General features: G+C 42.5%; 1 long non-coding RNA gene across 1 annotated transcript; it reads right to left on the bottom strand.

Moving 5' to 3' along the window:
* Positions 1 to 1,233: 1,233 nt before the first annotated feature.
* LOC110083689 (uncharacterized) lies at positions 1,234 to 6,463 on the bottom strand. The gene is made up of 3 exons (XR_002301351.3): positions 6,346 to 6,463; positions 5,863 to 5,944; positions 1,234 to 1,585 (listed from the first exon to the last, which is right to left on the bottom strand). It is a non-coding gene; the product is annotated as an uncharacterized LOC110083689 (long non-coding RNA).
* Between the last annotated feature and the right edge of the window lie 586 nt (positions 6,464 to 7,049).

Here is a 7,049-nt window from a genome sequence, read left to right as displayed (position 1 = left end):
AATATTTTGTAAGAACAACTAGAAGAAGGGTATCCGCCATTCAATGGATCTTCCACCTTAGCCCATCTGTGGCTAAAGGCCCACCGATACATAGATGTCTTTGTCTGCCTGCAGAAGGAAAGTAAGGGTGGACCAGCCTAGCCTCTGTGGGAAGGCAGTTCTGCTATCTAGAAGTGGCCACTGATGGTGTGGAAAGGAAGGACTCTTCTGAAGGTCTTAAGGGCAGGCAGGTTTATAGGGGGTGATACAGGCCGTCAGACAGCCTGGGCTCAAGCCATGTGGGGCTTTGGAACCCATTTGGAATCGTGTCTCAGAGCAGATGGACGGAAAGTGAAGCTGTTGTAACAAAGAACGTCTGGCTGGCTCTGGCTCCAGCATTTTGCACCCATGATGATTTCGAAAGGAAGCCTCGATTACCATGCGCGACAGTAATTCAAGTGAAATCTGGGCCCATTTCCACTGTTTTTGTTACAACGGGCATCATGAGGGATCTTGGGACAGACTGAATTGCAACAGGAGTGTTACCAGCCGCCTAATAGACCAGATGGGCAGGGTACAAATCAAATCAAATCAAATCAAATCAAATCAAATCAAATCAAATCAAATCAAATCAAATCAAATCAAATCCATCCATCCATCCATCCATCCATCCATCCATCCATCCATCCATCCATCCATCCATCCATCCATCCATCCATCCATACATACATACATACATACATACATACATACATACATACATACATACATACCAGGGACTCCTTGTCTAGCACTGCCCTTGGTCACACAAGCAAATGCCCGGCCATGTTTCAAGCTGAAGCCTTTCTCAGCCCCATTCCTCACCATGAGGGAGGGGGATGGGATACATTGCATCTGGTCACTATGGATGCCAGGGACTGAAACTAAGACCTCCCAAAGTGCAAAGTGTCTACTTTCTCAATCCATTGCATCCCTTTCCTTAGGACAGTTAAACCTGCCGGACCTTGCAAATCAGTATGGCTCCCATCAAACTTCGTACTGCCGTATATAGTCTCCTCCTATGCTGCACCCATTGTTTGCTTCTAACAGAGCATGTCTGAAGGACAAAAGGCAGCACGGGGATAAACAATACAGAAGAAGCGAAGATGTTGGACTGACAGCCAGATCCACAAGCCCCTTCAGATGCTGGCAAATGGAATTAAGTACATGTCAAAATCAATGCCACTAAAGCTACATAAATCCAATCATATTAACTTTGCTGAATTAGAGGTTCAGGCTTTATTATTTCCCAAACACAAGAGAGCTGATACCACACAAAGCACCTATGTATACAAGAGCCCTCTTCATTTAAAGGAACAATCAGACCACATGTTTTATTACAAAGCGCTGTCTGTCAGGAATGCATGTTAGCACAAGTAGCTGGTTAGCAGAGCTTCAGAAGGGTTTGCAGGTGGGACTACAACTCCCACAATCCCCAGGTGGTAGGAACTGTCAGCGTTGTGGTCCAAAAGAGTAACTTTTCCAGACCCTGCCTGTTAGGTTGATTCAGCAATGGACACCTCCATTCACAAGACACATAGGCAGCGACGGTGGCATATTCTGTACTCTATGAGAAAAGGAATTACAAAATACAGTAGTTATTATTTTGATTTTCTTCTGTGTCTTGTTTACATAATGAAATCCAGATGCCTTGAGCATTAGCTGCATCCTGTGATAACGACTGACCGTGTGTGTGTGTGTGTGTGTGTGTGTGTGTGTGTGTGTGTGTGAGAGAGAGAGAGAGAGAGAGAGAGAGAGAGAGAGAAAGAAAGAAAGAAAGAGAGAGAGAGAGAGAGAGAGAGAGAACACATATACACACAAGAAGTAATAAACATGATAACTGGGAAACAGGAAGTATTCTCATAATGTTTTCCCATGAGAAATTTCACTCCCATATTTTTAGCAGGCTGTCCTTGTATCACTCTGCAGCAGGAATGAGATACCATTTTTTGCCTTGAGGGCCACATGGGCACCTGGCAGGCATGTCAAGGGCCACATGCCAGTTGTGGAGAGTTCATCAATATACCAGCTCTCCTATCCCGAACCCCCCACTCCAAGCATGGCCATGTGCCTTCTTTGACAGAAAGAGTGCTCTGTTTGAAGAGCTTTAGAGCACAATTCTCTCTCTGAAGGTCTTTTCAATGTGTATGGTCTACATCTGGTTTAAAGATGACCATAAGGAGGGAAATCCGTTGCCCACTTACAGTTGTCCTTTTAGTTATGCTCTGATAAATACAAAGAATTAGCCCAGAACTCATCCAACATACAGCAGGCTAGCTGAATCCCAGAAAGGCGATTTTTCCACACCTTGCTTTTCCCAAAGGCAAAAAGCTAACTTTGAAGGCCTAGAATCAAGATTTTAGTCTCCTTCCTGCTCCGTTGTCTCTAGTACTCTTTCAAGTGCAACATCCATTGGTGTCGCTTGCCACTTTTCTTGCTATATAAATATTTTTTTGTCTAACAATTTTTTAAAAGTCGGTGTAATATAAACTTTGTGGCACACACACACTCAAAAATGTGGCATGTAACAATACTGAAAAGCTTTCTTGCAATGAAAACTGCATAGTGGTCCAACACAACTTCTTTTTACTCTTCAGCCTTTGTCTGTCAAGCAGAATGACTTGGCCTGCTCAATTCCTTCAGGCTTGCCTTAGCTGATGGTCTTTTTCCTCACCTTTCCCCCCATCTTCAGACTATGGCAAATGAATCCCTTGCTGTTGTGATTTATGTCACTAGAACCTCAGTTTTATGAGGTGGTCGATACGGCCGGTATGGCTGGTCTTCTGTGACAGAAACAAATGTTTACTTATTGGGAATGGATGCAAAGAATACTTGCATCCATTGTTTGCCCATTCAGGTAGTCTCAACACATCAGGACCCTCGATAGAGGAAGTTTCAGGCCCGTGAGGCTCTTGGCCTCCAGAACAAGAGCGAGACAAGAGTGCCTCCCCTCCTGTCAAGGTCTCTTGGGTCAGCGGAACATGTCTCTGAGCAGAACGTCCACTGGAGAAGACAAGGACACAAAGACACCAAGTACAGAAGGCAGTTTTCTCAGACAACAGGAAGAACCCGCTCAATACCTTCAGTCCTTAAGAATCCATGAAACAAGCAGCAGCCCTTGTATACTTGCACGCTTGTACAAGGTATGCAAAAATTGATCTCACCCTTGTTGATAGCACTAGGAAATCTCTTACTCTTGTTGCCGTACAGGAGAAGAAAGCAACTCTTCCAGAAAAAGTGAGGTTTAACATTGCTGTCATTGGGCCTGAGAAGGAAGTCCCAGAGGCCTTGAGTTCTGTTTCTGCCCTTTGTGTTTTTTCCCGTAGACTTTTGCTCATAGCGGAAAAGAGGGACTTCTTTGCATTAAGCTACCTGGGAGGACTCAGTATTTTTTTTCCTTGGTTTCTTCTTTCATCGGTTTTCTGCAGCAGCTCTTATTGGGAAGAAGATCTCTAGACCAGATTCTGTGATTAGTTTACCCACAAATAACAACAACCCCTGAACTCAGTTCAGCTGTAGATTCTGTATGCTTAGATACCAAAAGGTCAACTCAAAAGCCAGATCTGAGAGACTCAAAACCCCCAGGCAAGATCAAAACAAGGCTCTTAATACTTTTGTACGATGTTCAGTGATCACAAAAACAAGAGGAAAATTGCTATTTTTGATGCATGGAGTTCACAGCTTAGTAGAGGAGCAGGGCAAGAGGTGGGAGGGAAGTGACCTCTGAATGAAGGTTCCAACAGAACAAATCTGGAACTGCCTTTGAATTAAATTGGTTCCTTTTTCTGGCAGATTTCCTGGACTTTTAAACAGCAGTGTGATGAGCATTACATTCCCCAGCTGAAACTCTTGTTCTCTGAGGTTCTTCCAGATGTGCAGCTGTTAAAGGCAGGGGAGACCTGATGGGAAAACATTAGTAACTGGCTAAGCCTTTGAAATCTTGATAGGTGTGGCAACTTGTTGGCCCAGCACGAAGAGTAACTCACCCTGAGCCTCGTGGCGCAGTGGTTAAACAGCTGTACTGCAGCTAAAACTGTGCTCACGACCTGGGGTTCAATTCCCAGGTAGCCGGCTCAAGGTTGACTCAGCCTTCTATCCTTCCGAGGTCAGTAAAATGGGTACCCAGCTTGCTGGGGGGGCAATGTGTAGCCTGCATAATTAAACTGTAAACCGCCCAGAGAGTGCTTGAAGTGCTATGGGGCGGTATATAAGCAGCACGCTTTTTGAAATAGGAAGGGAAGGCACCCCCCCTCCTTGGCCAAAAAAGCTACCTGGGCTTGATAGTACAGTATCACCAAAAGCCATGTGTAAAAGATGGGGGAATGTGGTATTTCTCCTCCAGCTGTGACCTGTTACACATGTTTGGTTTTCAGTATGTGCTTTTCCCAGCCACCCTTTGGATGCAGACTTAATCTGGTGAGGGGTTTTCTGTGTGCCAGGAACCTGAGAACAATGCCATTTTGGGGAAAAAAAGTTTTGCAAACAAGATTTTTACTTTATATGGAGAAAAAAATGTCAGATGTTCAAGCTGAATTCTGAAAAAGCCTAGGCACTAGAGACTGTATTGCAAATACAAGTTTGTTGCTAGAGCATACCAAAAACTTTCAGAAAAAATTGATATGTGCTTTATAGGTAACAGCAACATCTTTGACTGTGTGGATCACAAAAACTATGGATCATTCTAAGGAATTGGTATATCATAGCTTTCAATCATCCTGATGCATAACCTGTACTGTGGGTAAGAAATCAATGCTTAGTCAGAGTATTGAGAGGCAAAATGTTTTCCCACAGGCAAAGGCATCAGACAAGGATGTGTTTTATCTCACTATCAATTCAGTCTGGACTGAAAACTGGATTTGATTAAAATGAAGGAGAGCAATTTGATGGAAGAAGCATCAGTTTAAGATACACAGATGGCATTTTACCACTATCAATAACTTGAAATGACCACTCGTAAAGGTGAGAGAAGAAATGCAGGATTACAGCTTAATATATAAACAAAAAAAAAATCACTGTGGAAGAATTCATAACTTCAGCATTAACAATGAAGAAAGTGAAATTGTTAAAGATTTACTAGACTGGTTCAATCTTGAATCAAGACTCAAAGCTATGAAAAAACTGGAAAACATCTTCAGTAGTAAGAAAGTTTCACTGGGGATCAGTGCCAAAATAATCCATACTACAGTATTCCTAAACAGTGAAGAAAGTTGGCAGGGAAAAAAAAGAGATTAATCTGAAATAAAGGGGATTTTGGAGAGCTTTAGAGTAACTGTAGATCACATGGAGGAGAAATTAATTAGTGCTACAGCATATCAGTCCTGAATTCCTCCTAGTGAGGAAAATGACTGAACTCAGGCTTTTGTAGGTTGCACATGTCATGAGAAAATAAGAGTTGCTGGCAAAGACAATAATGCTGGCAAAAGCTGAAGACAGCAGGAAAATAAGACCAACTATAGACAGATTGACTCAGTAGAGGAAGCAATTGTCTTGCATTTGTCAGACCTAAACAGATCTTGTAAATGAGAGGATGTTTTGGAGATCACTTTGGAGGCTTGCTGTAAGTCAGATATGACATGACAGCACATAACAACTGCAACAAACAAGGGGCACATTTCTCTTTGCATTGCAAAATGGAATCATTGTAAGGCCAGCCATGCAAGTTTCAGTGCCAAAGACTATTTCCCAGATTTTTCTTTTTACTTTTTTTTTTAAATCTGGCCTCCAATCAAACAATCACTAGTGTGTGGAGGTGGGGGGTGGGCAAGCAATAGTGCAAACACTTTCATTAAGTGCACTTTTCATGGTCGTTTCAACTCAGACTAAGATTAGCTTCAAAGAACTCACCTGCTGCAGATGCCGTGGTCAGTATTTAGGCAACAAAGCAATAGGGAGGAGGACTGATCACTCACATGGAAAGAGGCCACACCTATGAAAAAAGGATGTCATTATCAGCCATGTCCTACTGAAGGCATGGTTTATGACATCCCCAGAAACCAGGAATACAAGTTTCAAAGGCACCTTCAATATTCTTGCCTAATTAATCAGGTTCATCCAGAGACTAGCTCCAAGCTAAGTTTCTCAGCCCTTGGTTGCATCAGTGAAAGCATTTTATGTGGGAGGAACTTAGACATCAAAATCAGCCTGTAGAAAAGGAGTGGTGGAATCTCCAGTTGTAACAACAATCCACTTCTGAGCTCTTGAAAAAAGAATGTGTTCCCTGTGGGGAAAGCTCATGCTATTCTGCACAAACAAGGGATAGATAGAGAGACTTGGTCTGTGCCTGAAACTTTCTGCAAAGGGTGTGATGGAACATACACAAACACTCACCTCCAGTTTCAGACAAGCCCACCATTGTGACCAAGTATGGCGACGAAGAGGGTGGTGGTTGGAGTAGTATTTCAGATCAGTCTTGATTTACAAGATAATGCTCTTTGTTCCAGAAGACCTTGCAGAACAAATATTTTCTTTATTTAGTTGGATCAGAATAGGCCAACTTAAGCAAGAATAACAAGGACAGGCATTCATACTGCTTTAAAAAAAAACACACAGTTGCTTGAAGGATTCCTTCTACTGTGGACAAGGAGTCATGGGTGATGTATAACATATTTGATGTCCTTGTTTTGAGGAGTGACAAGAGAACCCATCTCAACCAGGGATGGGCAACCAGTGACCCTCCAAATATTGGACTCCAACAACCATCAGCCCTAATCAGCAGATCCCATGGTGAGTGATCATGAAAACTGCAGGCCAGCAACATGCCAAAGGTCAAAAGTGGCCCTCCCTGTTTTAAATATAACATTTTTGGGGCTAGATAGATGTATTTATTTATTTATTGCCCCCTCAGTGCCATGCACTATTCTAGGCGATTTACAGACGTTAAGAACATGTGATAATAAATAATATATTAAACGAGAGGTTAGAAAAGTAACATAAATGTCAAGAGGCATAAATTGTAGGAGTAAAATGGGATATGTGAGGCAAACGAATTACTCTCAAACAGGAGAAACAAAAAAAAATGCATAAAACTACGA

The sequence above is a fragment of the Pogona vitticeps genome, chromosome 1 (assembly GCF_051106095.1).
Source record: "Pogona vitticeps strain Pit_001003342236 chromosome 1, PviZW2.1, whole genome shotgun sequence".
Lineage (NCBI taxonomy): Eukaryota > Metazoa > Chordata > Lepidosauria > Squamata > Agamidae > Pogona > Pogona vitticeps.
Note: the sequence above shows the minus strand (reverse complement) of the source record. Positions and strands in the feature narration are given on the sequence as shown.